General features: G+C 31.9%; 1 protein-coding gene across 2 annotated transcripts in view; it reads left to right on the top strand.

Annotated features, from left to right (window-relative positions):
- Window positions 1-17,306, top strand: part of LOC108911080 — a 259,915-nt gene that overhangs the window by 120,411 nt on the left and 122,198 nt on the right. The gene's annotated exons all lie outside the window — the stretch shown is intronic.

Raw genomic sequence — 17,306 nt, 5'->3', positions numbered from 1 at the left:
TATTATTATGTGCTTTATCATCTTGAAGTAACTAACAACCAGTACCAGAAACCTAGAACAACCTCCTTAGATTCATCGTCGTCAGCCGAGACATATTGATTAAAATTGATATTCGTAAAAATTAAATATTTCTTATAGAAACAAACACTTTTTCTTCTGGAACAAAAACCTTTTTTTACTAAAACTGTATTTTGCTTTGTCTGTATGCGTGTGTGCGACCGATTTAAAAGGAAGGTTAAGCGATCACCATCGAAGAAACTGACTAAATGAGCTTAAACACATGCTTTAAAACGTGTTACAAATACAATCGGTTCTCTTAATTTACACTGAAACATCAACATCAACATGGATTCTCAGTCAAAACTAAAACGTTTTTTGCTAAAACTGTTCTGCTCTGTCTGTGTGCGACCGACCTAAAAAGAAGATCAAACGATCGACGTCGAACAAACTGTGATAAAATGAGTGTAAACTTACTTTAAAACACCTACAAATCACTATGCGTCAGTCCGTTTAATTTACACTGAAACATCATCATCTTGGTCAAAATAAAAACGATTTTGATTAAAACTGTTTTACTCTGTCTGTGTGCGACTGAGCTAAGACGAAGATCAAACGATCGACGTCGAACAGACTGTGGCTAAATGAGTGTAACCATGCTTTAAAACACCTATAAATCACTATGCGTCAGTCCTTTTAATCTCAGACATCAACATCTTAGTCAAAACAAAAACGTTTTTGGCTAAAACTGTTTTGCTCTGTCTGTGTGCGACCGACCTAAAACTATGATCAAACGATCGACGTCGAATAGGCTGTGATTAAATGAGTGTAAACTTACATTAAAACACCTATAAATCACTATGCGTAAGTCCATTTAATTTACACTGAAACATCAACATCTTGGTCAAAACAAAACATTTTTGACTAAAACTGTTTTGATATTTCTGTATACAGCCTAAGTATAGCATCAAGCTAACAGCTTGAGGTAAAGTTAATTGTTCATTATTACAATTTATTTTAATTTGTAACGTATTATTTAATAGATATTATTTATCCCCGTTTTTTAACTCTGCCTTGTAGATACTTATACATATCTATAGCTTCAAATCGGCCAGTGTTTATCCAAATACTGTTCCACGCTGCTTTACATAAAATCAAAATTTATTTATTCCCGCTTCAAACTTGTGGCGGCTTAATCCGAATTTGTGATTTGAATATTTTTCATAATCAACTTCTGGCCTTGTTGTGAAAAGTATAGGTACGCAGACGCCACTCATCCTCTTATCTAATATTTTATCGCAACCTTCACTAATAAACAGAGTAACCTTAAAAACTATGCGAGGCCAACTACAGGCGAATCATAGCGAAATTTGCGCAGTTAAATCGCACCGATTATTATGATTACGAAATCTTAAATCTGCTATACACTCACCAAAATATTTCATGAATTATATGAAAATGAACGATCTAGGGCTCGTTTTAAAGCTTAGAAGCTGTACTTTTGAAAGCTGAGTGCGCTTTTGGAATATTCAACATGGCGGCTTCAATATGGCTCCTGAAAACCTTAAAAATTAGAGCGTTGGGTCAAAGATTTTACTCTGGATGCCACTAAACATGATCAATCAAGTCGAAAGTAAGTACACAGTTGTGATAAGGGCTTGTGATCACAATTTTGCCATGGTGATATACCAACTTCCAAAATGGCGAATACAAAATGGCGGGTTTATGACGAAAGTCTAGAATCTTAGACAATCGGTTCAAAAATGTATTACTTTGTGTTTTCTAGGTTACTCATCACATAACTGATACAAAACTTTCAAAATTACAAAATGGCGGATCCAAGATGACGGACTTATGACAGCAGTCAAACCTAAATGTCGAGAATCTTGGATAATCGATCTGAAAATTTGTTATATAATGTTTTCGAGGCTACTCATTACAAATCAGATACGAACGATTCAGAATCGTAAAATGGCGGATCCAAGATGGCGGAGTTATGGTGGAAATTGATATTTTATGCCTTCGAAAAGTCGACAAAAGCAAAAACTAGTATGTAAAACTAGAAGAGGAAATACTATCAAAAATAATAATTCGGAAAAAACGTAAAATTTACGAGGAAAGCTCAGTGTTTCCGTTTCTTTCCGAAATAAAAATGAGAAAATTTGAAAAAAGTGGAAAAATTTAAACTCGTAATAAAAATAGGTACTTGAAAAAATATTTACTGATTAAATTATTTTTCTTATTCAAGTGTTGGAATAAACCTCTGTGATTATAAAAATAGCAAATTTTTATATTTATGTCGATATGCCTTCAAATCTAGAATTAGTAGAGCTTAGGCACATAAACAAATAAAATCGTAATATTATCGTAAACAACGAACAAAACATTATTTCTTTATAATTAAAAAACATTAAAATTATTTTTTTACCAAATTTCAACACAAAAGCAAATTTAAAAACCGAGCTCAGAAAAGAAATCGATTTTTTTCTTCAATATCCAATTATTTCGGAGATTTTAGACTTCTGATATAGAATAGCAAATAACTGAAATAATTCAAAAAATTAAGTATTTATCAATCTAACATTGGTTATAAATACTGAATATTGTGTATAGGAAGAAAATACAGAATACTAGTTTTCATTTATGTTTCAATTTTATAAAGAAATATATTTTATATCATTAAGAATTAGAAGATTTTTAGAATTTGTCGTATTATACAAAAGACACCCTAAAAATTTACAAAATATTTCTGTTACTTGTATTAAGAAATGATATGATTGAAAGTTTGGATGATTTGTTATCAGGTTTAATGAATGTTACAAAAATCTTATACAACATAGCATAAAACTATAGTAAGATCATATTCGATGCAAAGTAATAAATCATTGCCTATTAAGGGATCCAGTGCAGGACGGTTTTAAGGGGTTTAGAAATTGAATAATTTCTTTATGCATTATGAAGTGACGAAGGGATCAGTTCACGTCTAGCACCCTTGTTCCTACAAAAATCCCTTTATTCTCATAAACTATTTACCTATTTTAAATGTAATTTATTATAAATCCAATTTATGTTTAAATTCTACATATGTACCTACTACATTTCACCTCTGTACGCACCATTGTTTACTTGTTTTTTGGAAGCAATCTCTGATTTATGACCAAGCTCGCCAGGCTAGTATTTGACGTATAACCGACCACTTCGTACACTCGATGCACCTGGGCGACTACAGCTACTACCAGAACACATTGCGTATGCAGCGGTATTTCATTTTACATTTAATTTCATTTTAAATTTGAAATGGTTCATCTTACGCTTCCTAAAAATGATGACATGATTTTCCTTTGATAAAAGACCGGCATTGTTTTGCTCTACTTTGCATCGAATACGATCCTACTATAAATTCACTATTGTCTGATATGGGTGTTATAAGGAATTAAAGCTTTATGAAATGTCCGCGATTTTCATTGACTTTCGAGTATTTTTCAATAATATCGCTATTAAATTAGCCAGGATTTAACGGAGCAGAGATTACGTCTCTCTGTTTTATCGGATGTTTGTTAAAAATATAGTTCTATTGAAACATTTATAAAATGACCATTTATATAACTGTTAACTGCAGTTCTACACTTCTCTCAGTGTACCTACTTATATCAGCTTATCTCACAAGGACTCGGGATTACAGCTTATAGCGCACATGTAGCTAATTTCTCGTATCGTATCGCAAATATGTAGTTGAAATCGGCGACGACAGCCGGCCTGGCCTGCATACGTGAGAACTTGAGCCATCATTGTCATTTTCCGTCTAAATTTAGAAGCGATCGTACTCGTCTTATTTACTATTATGCTGCCTCTACGATGAACAACTCAACCTTGATGTTATAAAGAGATTACTGTATAATGAGGGGATATTATTAATAGCGATTAAATTACACCGGTTCGTAGTACTAGCACGGTGGCACGTATTTTCGTTACAATTTCGTACAAGCCGTCTAATAATAGACACCCTGACAAGTAAGTGCATCCTCGAAGGTTGCCACGGTAAAATAAGCGCTCTTAGGAAAAGTGGGAAGAGGAACACGATCAGGTTGTAGACTTTTTAGTTATTTCTGAGAAATGATCTTTAAGAAGTGATGAAAAAATAACAGATGTTAGAAATACATAATCTCTGAACAAGCGGTCTGTTTCGGTTGTATACAAACTATTTCTGGTATGTAAATGAAAGTTTTTATACTTCACATTCGTTAATAATTTAATTAAGGAATATACTTATACCAAGAAAAAAGTCTTTGATAATATATCTATTAATAGGCACAAATGAAACCAAATGTATGATAAAATTTATTAGGTTCATAATAATAATGTTGGAATGGGTTACAGAGGGAATCAAATGGTTAATAAATGCATACTGATTAGTGCTGTGTCCAAGAGGGATTTCCCGGGCTTCAATGCCCTCTTGGAATGTCTGCTATTTTAATTACATTACTTAAACGAAACGTTTCTTACGTATCTCGAGAAACGATACATTTTAAGCATTAATTCGTATTTAAATCAATGTTTGCTTTAATTAAATCCATAAAACTGTTTCCTGTTATATTTTTAGTTATTCAAGAAATTGTACGGTCTGTTAATTTTTCGTCAATCCGCGTTCAGAAAAAACAAGAAAAATCACATACAGTGCGTTTATGGCGAAAGGAACAAATTCATTAAAATTCAGGTAATTATTTTCTAGAAAAACGCTCGGACACGTCGATTAGTAGGTATTTAGTTGCAGATTTTTTGGCATAAGAAAATTGTATACAGAGTGTCTCAAGAAGAACATACGCAGTCATGACTGATTTTTTTAATGGAACACCTTGTATGTTATGCCATTTTTGAATCATACGGTAAATTCGGGACACTTTTTGTATACCACATCTCTAAAATCAGCGGTTTTCATAATAATGTCGTTTAAAATATGATATATATAAAAAATAATGTTTAATCATAAAACATTATTTAAATAACAATTGCTTTATAATAAATATTCAATGTTTTGTCCCTTTAATTCAATACATTTTTGTAGTTGAAGGATTTTTTCCGTTGGACGTTTTCAATTACCTCTGCTGGAATAAGTCTTATTTCCTGGCATATTCCCTGTTTCAGGCCATCAAGATTATTTGGTCTATTCATATAAACTTTAGTTTTCAAATAACCCCATACGAAGAAATTTAAAGGGGTTAAATCCGGTGACCTTGGTGGCCACTCAATAGGACCTCTGCGTCCAATTCATTTATTAGGGAAAGTTAAGTCAAGAAATTGTCGAACAGAATTTGCAAAATGAGGGTAAACGCCGGTGATAGTTTGGTTTTTATTATCACAAAATACTGCATCAAAATGGTCTAGGGATCAAGGAATGAAAAACGATTAATACGACGAAAATTGATTTGTTTAAAAAAAAAATTGGCATACCAGGTTGTTTTTGATGGCTTTTAAAAAGATGTTCAAGGTTGTTCAATTTAAAGATTATATTTAATTACTTGTGTGTATTTCAAAATATCAATTTTCAAACGTCATTATTACGAAAACCGCCGATTTTAGAGATGTTATACAAAAAGTGTTCAGAATTTACCGTACAATTCAAAAAATGCCATAATAAACTGAGTATTCCATTAAAAGAAATCAATAATGACTGCATCTGTCTTGAAACACCCTGTATATAATTTCCTTTTGTCAAAAAATCCGCAATTGACGTGTTCGAGCGTTTTTCCACAAAATATATACATGAATTTTAAACGAATTTGTTCCTTTCATCATGACCGGACTGTATAGATTTTTATATTATTTTTATTATAATAATTAGTGTATTTCTCGGTTCAACTTTAAGAAATGAAATTTTGTGTGCACAATACACGAATAAAATGTCATTCAATGTGAAAAAAATTACGGCTTAATTCAACCCAGTGGTATACAGGTATGAGGTGCACTGCCATTTTGAATACCTGTCTTTTGCAGAAAAATATAAATAATTGTGAATTTATCTAAACATTTGTCTTTAATTGCTAATTTGTGTGAAATGGGTAGAAATGTTTAGAAATCATTTTAGTTGAAAATAAGATTTACAGTTCGAAAATCTAACGACATTTAATATAAATTTTACTACTGCATAATATGCATATTTATAGAATATTTGCAGTCAATAGCTCATCTTGAATGCTAATTATTTCCGATTTCATAACGATCAGTATAATTAATTTTATGCTCTTTCAATGTAAATATGAGCATAGTTTTATTGTCTGTTTTCAATATGTTTGTTTAAAAAACTGTTTAACGTGTGCTAACGCATATAACTGTGCATATGCAAGCGACATTCATTTACATGCAGTGATAATATTTACAGTTGTCTTTAAAAAAAATAAATTTATAAACTGCCAGTGATATTTGTAAAACGACTAAGTTTGTACTATTCCTAATTGTTTGGTATTTTGTTACAGGTAAGACGATCTACACTTACTATTGGCGTCACCCCCTTAAAATGAGGTAAACCTTAGTTTTTAGCAACTGTGTGATAATTTTATTTTAGATTATGAAAATAATAAGTCGGAAATGATGTGTTTTCTGAATAAAATGGAAGAGACTCTTTATAATGCCAATATAAATGAATTTATCGAATTTCCAAAGTACTCAGATATAGGGATATTCTAAGATACTTAATAACGGCATCTCCCATTATCTCCATTACGCTACTGGTTAATGTAATTTTATGCAAATTCAGTGAATCTTTACCTTGATTTAGTTAAGTTTCCATCCTAAGATTCTTAATCTACGTCAACATATTTCAATATTCAGGATGTCTCTAAATGGTTCTTACAAACTTCTATCGCATGTTCTTTGGATCAAAATAAGTCGATTTGAATCAATCTTCGTACAAATGTGCTTAGTTTTGGCGCTAGGGTGTCCTGAGGTGTCAATTTTTAAACAGGTTTTTTTGTTATAAATTTAAAACGATTTATGCGATGATGATGAAAGTTGATAGGTTCGTATGGCTTTATGGAACAAAACATCACAAATCAATATGTATGTTTTTAGCAACGAAAATTTAATAATTCCAAATATGTCGAATATTCACCATCAAGAACGGCGGTGACAGAATTTTTAACATTAAGGCGGTGTTTCGCATTGTATTAACTATGACCTGTCCAAATTTGGTTAATACAACTCCTATGTATGTTTTCAGCCACGAAAATTGAATAATTCCAAATATTTCGAATTTTCACCACCAACAGGGTGGGACGAGCTAAACAGAGCCTATAGTAAATATGCGCTACTCCTACTCTGTCCTTCACTGCTGCGCGACGGTAACCATGACCACCCCTGTAAACACTTTACAGATTTAGGGGCGAATTTCGAGGAGCTCACGTATTCAGTGTTTTTCAAATGAATTCTGCAAGTCAAATTAAATTGTATTTCATAAGTCTAATCTATTTAGTTATTTAGATGCATTATAAACTAAATTTTAAATTAAATCTTTTTCCTACAAATAATCCTAAGGGGCGGCGCCCCAGGCCCCCCATACTAGCCGCCACTATATTGGTGCACGTTTTTTAAACAACACCGTTTATTTTGAAATAATAAAAACATTTCTGTATACAGGGACATTCAGAACATATCCAAAAAAAAAAAATTAGGATGTACAGGAAGAAACCAAAAAGAGCAGTTCGAAAATGATTTGAAAATACACTTCTGAAAGGCACTGGAAATGTCTTGCTTCACCATAAATTAAAACGATATCCATCAACTCCGAGTTGCTATAGATGCAAGCCATTTTTGACACTAACTACTAAAAAACTTTTGTAAACACTGTCGTAACGACGATTGTAAAATCGGATTTCAATATTCGGAGTCGCTGAGGCCACGTGGCTCTCCTCGCGTATTGCGAATGACGCTAGAGACTACAGTTGTCCAGCTATATAATGGTTGAAAGTAATACAACTTCAATAATTTTTTTCTCGGAAACTATAAGGATTTTACAATTTTTTTTACTATATTGACTCCATTTATCATGCCGCTTCTATTCCCAAAGTTTCTTGGATAAGTTGTGAATCACCCTGTATAATGTAGTTACTTTAAAGTTTTTGTTGATAACAGCCGTTGTCTTTAATTTTACCAGTTTATAGTATCCTTTGTCCCGGTAGCAGTACATATATTTCATTCGCGTGTAGGATACTCCATTGCCATCAATCATAACTGCATTAATAACTTTGTTGGAGATAAGCTCTCTCATGAATGCAACTTACGTTTGACAAGAAATAAAATAGTCCAAAGTAACGAGGAGAGTATCAGATATCGCAAGATAATAACGAACTACTTCCCGTGCATTTATTATGACCTCTTACTGTTGCCCGAGCGGGGATCCAATTTTATGGCTTCGGAGGATCGTTGTGTAACTTCCAGGAACATCAATTCTCAGCTTGACTTCTGCCGTTCCGGGAAGTTGTTGGTAATTTTCACGAAACCGGGTAATTTTAATGGAATATTATATTTAGCAGTTTACACTCTCCCTAAATGGGTATACCCATGAAGTCTCAACTCAGAGATATGCGTGTTTTAATAAATAGATATAGGTCGTAGTAAAATTTCTAATAGGTATAATAAAATTGAAATTAGTTTTAGAAATGAATTACCTCAACTACTGTCGTGTCATTTTAGTAGTTTCACCAAAAGAACGCTTCTTTCAGGTTCTTGACCCTACATTTTTACTACGAAAATCAGTGATTAGGGATGTGACTTGCTGAAAATTAATTTCTCAGTACCTAAGTAAAGATTGCGCCACAATTTAATTTTAATTCGTGCTTAAAACTGGCTACTATTTTTAAACTAGAATCCGTTATAATGCACTAGAGTTAGATTTAACCTACTGCATAAAACTAAAAGATTGAGGTGTTATTCTACATAATTTTCTTGGCGTATGACGTGGCAAACTCGCAATTTGTTGGTACGCATACATAAATGTTTACTTTCCAATAGGGACAGCAGTTCTTAAAATGTACATGTGAATGCATGGATTAGAAAAAATAATAATGCCTGCGTAAATATTTGTAATTTTTAGAAAGGACTATTTTATACAGGGTGATTCACAAATGGTGACCAAAAATGAAACCTCGTATTCTTTGGTGAATTCTAAGTGAGTCTTTCCTATAAAGTTTTTATCTAGGACTCCCCTTAAAATTCGCCAAAGAATACGAGGTTTAATTTTTGGTCAACATTTGTGAATTACCCTGTGTTTATAAATAAATCATTCTGTTTATTTGCAATTTTCTCATGTTTTCATTAAATATACTGTCACTATTTTAATTTAGTATTCTCAAATCAAAATATATTTAATGCTAAATTTAGTAATTAATTCGGATTACTTATATAAAAACAAGGACATACAGTTTTTTTATAGATTCATATGTATGATATAACTATAATTAGTTTCATAAAATGTAACATAATGTGTCTTAATTGAAAATAAATTATTTATTAAGTCATGTTCTTCATCGTTTAAAAAATAATGTCTATCCACTATAATTCATGATAATATATTTTTTTCATAATTAGTAATTTCTTCCTTCTTTAAATGTTCATAATTACAACTGCTTTATTATAATTAATTAACTTTGTAATGTACTTTTTATACAGCTATTCATTTTAATGATGGCTTAATAATAACAGTGGTTATAAAATTAGTTGAAATTCCTACACTTTTCACATGTGCAATATTTTACTCTAAAATAGCTGCCGAGGAATGCTGTTTTTCCGCGTCGAAACCATAAAAATAAAATCTGAACTAGGATGTATAAATATACATTACAAGTTGCTCATTATTACTTCGTTGCGACGGCAAAGTTGGATCATATGTATCGTTTTCTTTAAGGGACTTGAAAAGTGTGTATTCGATTAAATAATTAATAATAGTTGCAAATTAATTGTGCCTACATTTTTTCAATAAGTGGAACTCCTTTTAAGGATTAATTAATTATGGATAATGGATAATGTAATGTATGCAGACTATAATGTAAAAATAAAGTTTGTCATGAGATGAGTAAGAGGGAATTTAGTTTTGTAAGATGAAAAATCATAATGTGTTTGCATAGAAATACCTAACAGTCAAGATTCTTTTAGTATTCGTCGTATTCAAGTTCGTTTGTATAAATAGATATACATATATCAGAAAAAAATCTACGTTCCAACTAAATGAAAAAAATTTACCTGAAAATTGTAGCAAATACATACAGGAAGTACAGGTCAAAAATCCAGTGGCGTATTCTGTGGCTAAAAATTGGTTTTTTTGTTTATAAATGTGGGGTCTTAGGACAGCCATTGTCCAACAATATCGTGTCAGAAATGAAAAAAAAAAAGTTTTTAATTTTTAATTTCTAAACCGTTTGAGACAATTTAAGTAGTATATTTTTTACTGTTTCGTATTACTTATATCTCTTATTGTGATTTTTTCACATATTTTTCATTTTCAATTATTTATAGTTAGAGAGAAATAGTTATAATATAGCTAAAACCAACATGACATTACAATAGTATAGTGATATGCTAAAAGCCTTCCGAAATTACTCCGTTTTAGCTGAAATTTGTGTTTGTTCCTTTTAAAGAAATCTATTGAAATTATTGTTGTGTTTGTTCCTTTTAAAGAAATCTATTGAAATTATTGTTTTGTTGATAATTAAAAACAATGAACAAACTTTAAATATTTTGTTATTAACGAAATAAATGCGATATATTTCCGCTCATTAAATATAAATTGGCTTGAATTTATTGTAAAAAACGCAAGATATCCTAATTAAGTACACTTTAGCCGAAATATTATTGAGCAAAGCATTTTATCAGCTTAATTTATCTCAGTTTGGCAAACTAACGAGACAAACAAATTAACTGCGCTAATGAAAGGTGTTGATTTTCTGAAACCAGTTGTTGTATACACACATAATAAATTTATTTTACACTTCTCAGTTAGCGGGTTTTGTGGAAGCTTCCTTGTTATTGTTTTTTGAGTATTCAAATTTGGCACCCACTCAAGCACGTTTACCCGTCCGGATGCAAGAGGCTCTTGGGCTTTTAATAAACTTCCGAGAAGGTATTACTAATTATTTTTTAATGGCAATTAGGCAATATTGTTTATACTTTTGTATTATTACATTATAATTTCATTTGTTAATGTTTTGCTAATTTATTTTTTAATATATAATTATATAAAAGAACAAATTTTATATATTATGCGCCCTTTCCGCATCAATTTAATTTCGGATATCAGAAAAAATCGCAAGGAGACAGGTCTGGCGAGTAAGGAGGCTGAAGGACAGTAATCTGATTTTTGGAACAAAACTGACGAATTGACAAAGCTGAGTGTGCGAGTACATTGTCACGGTGCAAGAACCATGCATTGTCTCATGTCTCGCTACATCTCTGATCTCTTTTTGCGGAGTTTCTTCACGTAACCATTACAAAACACCTTGATAGTACACACGGTTCACTATTTCACATTGAGACAAGAATTCAAAATGCACAATTCCATTAAAGTCGACAAAAACAGTGAGGATCACTTTGACATTGGATCGAGACTGACGTTCTCTCTTGGGGTGTGGAAATTCTTTGCCAATCCATTTACTCCAGTCGATAAATATATATTTCCTCAAGTCAATACAATAATTTAATAGGAATACTCAAAAAAAACTACATAAAGACAAGACTAATTTACAACTTAAGATTAATTAACAGAAAGTTGATTAACAAAATATTCTTCCACAGAATAGAAACATTTATCAACCAAGTATTTTTTCAGAGCCTTTTTGAAGCTGTAAACAGAGGTACAAATTTTTATATCATTAGGTAATCTATTGAACATTCGTATACCAAGACAGTTACAACCTACCCTACCAAAAGGTATATTAAAATAGCAAGACTGCCGTGTATCAATTGAGTGAATCTAATTTCTGTGGACAAACTGATTTTTGTTGACAAAAATATATGGACACATTTCATACAATAAAACAGAAGGCATTGTTCAAATACTGTAACAGACGAATATCCGTCTACAGAATTCCCTAGCTGACATTCCGAACATACGGCTAATTACATGTTTTTGAGCAACAAATACATTATCAGCGTGGCAAGATAGCCCACAAAAACAGATACCATATCGAAAACGTGATTCCACCTGGCAATAATAGAGCTTCAATAATTGATCATGATGAGGACTTTTCTGATATTTCGAAATTGATATGATACTGAATTAACTTCATTACTAATACATTACATTGATCATTCCAAGTTAGACACTCATCCAGGGTTAATCCTAAAAATTTTATAAGATTTGTGTTATTAATTAGTGTATTGTTAACATTAACATCAATACTATTACAAAGCTTTTGTCTATTGAGAAATCTTATAACCTGAGTTTTAATGATATTTAGTAGTAATGAATTTTGACTAATCCAGTCACTTATCCTGAATATCACTCTACCGCAAGTGACAGATAATTTTTTATCCGATTTGTCTGAGATCACCATTGACGTATCATCGGCATAAAAAGTGAAAGACCCTGATCCTGAAAGCTCGTCTAAGTCATTAATGTATAAAAGAAACAGGACAGGGCCCAGCAGTGAACCCTGGGGTACCCCTGTATTGACTTTTTTTATTTCGGAAGTTACATTATCTATAGCAACATATTGATCTCGATCTCGAATAAAAGTTGACACCTATTTCTGGGGAATGCCACGAACCCCATATTTCTCCAACTTGTCAACCAAGATGTCGTGATTTACGTAGTCAGTAATTTTATGTTGTAAGCAATAAAATTACCTGCAATTTATGTACCTGTACCTACAGTCATTTTCACTAATTTGTTTATGTAAAGGTTGAACGCGTAAAATGAGTTTTCGAAAATTGCGCATTATTATTGCAAGAAGCAATGGATCTTGATGAGATTTATGGAAAAGACGGCCAGTCCAATGACCAACATGTGTGCCAAACGCTGACTCCATTGACCTTGAAATTGTTGCTCAAGCTATTTGTAAATTAATTTCGTTCGTTTTTTTGCAACTAGTTGTTTGATTACTAAACGTTAATTTTAGAAGTTAATATCGTTGATATAGGTTCTAATTGATCCAAAGAAACCTATCGAAAAAGAAAAATGTCAAAAAGTTGAAATTAAGTAGCCCTTTAACAGCATTAAGGCCCAGGGTCAGGCAAAAGCCGCTCGGGAATTCGCTCTTTTTGCATTAAATAGAGCTCATTTTTACGGTAATTAAAAAAAAATAGAAATTACCTTCGCCTCTTTGTTCCCAAGATATTTCTTTTATAACGTTAATTGTTAATTAACTATTGTACGAATGTACGTATCGGGTCGGGATTTTAAAGACAATTACAGAAAGGAGCGCTGGGCCCGCGCACGCGCTTGAGCGCCGCTCTCGGTCGCGCGCGAGATTTTTGAACCGAATTTGAAACGTTGAAGTAAGAAGTCAGTAAAAAGAACATGTGGTTATATCACTAAATATCTTCATTAGCGGATATTTCAAAAGTTCGGTTATTTTCTGAACAGACCTCGTAGTTAAAATGTAGTGCCCGTTTCCAAAAAGGAAAAACCGTCACTAAAAATGTACATAATTTACAGACGTATACACACACACCAGGCATACGGATAGTAACGAAAATAATTGCTTTGTAAATCCTTATCCCAATATAACTACAAAGAGCATTGAATGTAAATTTATCGTTCTACGACCACGTTGCACAGTTTTAGAGACTGCGGAAGTACTACAGTGTATGATTTTGTGCTCTTTTCAGTTTCGTATTCATGTCAGCCCACATGAAAATCTCCAGCGGAATGATAGAGCTGCTTTTATTTTCATCCTCTTTATGGCGGTTAAACGTAATTCCGGCGATGTTTCAAACAATTCAGTGAATTTCCAGCTTCACCGGGCGACTTGATGTAGATGTAAATATCCTTCAATATGCAATAAAAATGAAACAGAATGGCGCGCTTACATGCGTGCGTTGAAGTTGAAGCGATACACTGGTGTGAACAATTTAAGGACTGGTTGGGAGAGATGTATGTTACGAACTAGAGCTAGAATAACTTTTTACGATGTAGATTTTTTCGGTTGTTTTTACAAGAAAAAAATTTAACCTGGCCTTATCAGTTTATGTTCTTAACCAGGCCAACCTTTGGGAAGGTAGAGGGGACTGTAAAAAAAATTGAAGATGCGATATTCAAAAATAGTAAACTACACACATGCTCATATTCATTTAAAACTTACAAAGTGTTAATTTTTTGCTTTTGAGCTTTTGAAATTGTTTTTCATTAATAACCGAGATATTCTGTCTACACTTTAAATGTTATTAAATCGCTGGTTTATTGTAAATATCATATGTATGCGGATGATATACAACTTTACTATTCATGCTAACTTTAAGATTAATAATGATTTATGTAACTTAGCATCTGCGTCTAAAAATCATTTGTTAAAAATAAACCCAAAATAATCTGATGCCTTGATTTTCTGTGGTAACAATATTAGAGCAAACTTATTGGACGGACTGATGATAAAAATTAATGATGATATTCTGTGTTGAAAATGATATACACTATCTGAACAGAGATATAAAAAAATTTTGTGATTCCCTGATTCTATCCATATGATTACTGTGATAATGTGTATGGTCCGTGCTTGGATAATATCGATTCTAAACGTTTACAAAAATTGCAAAACTCGTGTCTTAGATTTATATTTGGGATCAGACGCATACAAAGAATTTCACACAAACTAAAGGAATTATCTTGGCTCCATATGTACAATAGAATATACTTGCATCTAACTTGTTTTTGTTACAAGATTTTGAAATTTAAAGCCCCTCAATATTTATATAGGAAAATTAAATTCAGGACTGACGTTCATAATTTAAACATTCGCAGAAAACATATATTAAACATACCTTATCATCGCAAGCAAATTTTTAAACGGCTCTTTTAATTATAATATAGTTTCATGTATTAATAAGCAAAATGTTATTGATCTTTGTCTATTCTGCAATTTATTTAAAGCAAAATTGCAATCAAAACTGTTATCTGCACAATGGCCCCGCATATTGTTAAATTATTATTGTTATTATAACTTTTTCATCCTTTTCTACAAAATTTTCTATTTTATTATTATTTTTCTCCATGTTTCTATTCTCTTTTCCTTTCTTTTCACCATTACCATACATGCACATATTTAGTTTATTTCAGCCATCTTAGAGTATCTGATATTTTAGAATTGTATATGTTTTAACAGCTCCTGATTTTCCAAATCAGTAAGCTGATATATTAATTAACCTTTTATTTCCAAAAATAATGTCTGCAAAATGTTATGTGGTTGTAATTGGAGATAATAAATATTATTATTATTATTAGAACTAGATGTGAGAGAACTAATTGAAATTTCTTACACGTTATAAACGCAATGAATATAATATTCACACATTTCATTTCCTATATCAGTGGCGTACGTAGGGATCTATGTCCCTTTTTTGCAGATATTGTTCTCATTTATGAAGCTTAAGGAAAACGTATCTCAATGACCTTTTGGTTCCCCACAAAAACTTGAACTTTTTGAATGCCACGCATGTTTACATTAATTATTGTATTGATAGTAATATATTTTCTGTAGGTACACAGTTATATGTGCATTGCAAAATATGTAATGACTTTTCGTAAAATAAAAATTTTCTGATCAGTATATTTTAAATAATGCCTAGATTACATATTTACATACAGTGTAGGAAAGTACCGATGGTCTATAAGAAGTTACGTGAGAGCGATAAAGTAAGCCATAGAAATCCATGTGATAGACAAGGATGGCTATAATGAAGGCGTCTAATAGTCAACGCCCATTTCTCCCTTCCACAAATAAGAAGTAGATCTTATTTGTGAAAGGGCGAAATGGGCGTTGACTATTAGACGCCTTCATTATAGCCATCCTTGTGTATCACATGGATTTCTATGGCTTACTTTATCGCTCTCACGTAACTTCTGATAGACCATCGGTACTTTCCTACACTGTACATGATTTTACTCAAGTTTTTGTCATTAAAATTAAATGTAGCAAATAGAGAGTATGCAATAACCGTCACTGGGTGTTAAATTTAAATAAATCTATTTGAAAAATACACGTGTAACTGCTGCTTCATTAAACTTCTCTTCAACCGATACATGGACGTGCCCTGTATATAAACAATCTTACCGTTTGCGATTAAAGTGTCAAGAACAAATTCGCCCGCCCGTCAATATCACAATAAATCCTTAAATTGAATTAAATGATTTACGATATTCGGGCAGATTTATTCTAACGCGACAGGATTGACTGCATCGATTTTATGCGTTCGTTAAAATTTATTATACAACACTCCGGCAATAAACTCTTAAATTGGCCTATAGTTTATCTTACTGAGTACGGATATCGTCCGCAAAAAGCCTCAATAAACTTCATAATGGATGCGAGGTGTGATAATAAACTTGAAATTATTATTCATTGTTAAGCACTTCGCTTGTAAATGTATATATTGGGTATTTTTACGGAATGAAGTTAATGTGGGCAATTTTCATGGTTGCACTTGGGTGGTGGACGCCGTAATGGCCTTCACTGAAGACCTCTTAATATAGACTTCGCAGTAACCTGATGCAATTTTAGATATGCATTCTGGAATACTTTGTATAGATATTGATTTCGAATAAATTATCAGAAATGAGTTATTTCCATTTTTTTTAATAGTAAATACTTAAAAACTTATTAATACTCGTCATTAAATTATTATTATCAGATTACAAAACACATGATAAAAAGTGGAAAACAATTATTATATCTTATCTTGTCAAACCTCAAAGTTCCCCTTGTGACTCTAATTATTACATCTGTCCAGTTGCAACTTGCATATTAGGATAAATTTTATATTACTAGAAATTCACAACTCATACATATACCGGGTGTCCCATTAAGGTCATCGAGCGGCTGTATCTCGGAAACTATTTGTCCTATAGATTTCGGGAAAAGAAATTGATGACAAATATGGCCACTAGAAATTCAATAAAATTATTTTTAGTTTCTAATTTTGGCCGCTAGAGGGCGCATTTCTAAAACAAAAGTAAAAAACTACTTTATTTTTAAAAAATCAAATGGAACGATAGATAGGTACAACTTAATGTTTTCGAGATCTTCTGCTCATTCTTCAGTTTTTGTAGGAAAAATTTTGCTCCATCTTAAAAAATAAAGGAAGGGGGGTGGAAATTATTTCCTATGACA

The sequence above is a fragment of the Anoplophora glabripennis genome, unplaced genomic scaffold, assembly GCF_000390285.2.
Source record: "Anoplophora glabripennis isolate ALB-LARVAE unplaced genomic scaffold, Agla_2.0 scaffold6, whole genome shotgun sequence".
Lineage (NCBI taxonomy): Eukaryota > Metazoa > Arthropoda > Insecta > Coleoptera > Cerambycidae > Anoplophora > Anoplophora glabripennis.
The sequence above is the reverse complement of the archived record's forward strand: the minus strand, read 5'-3'. Positions and strand labels throughout refer to the sequence as shown.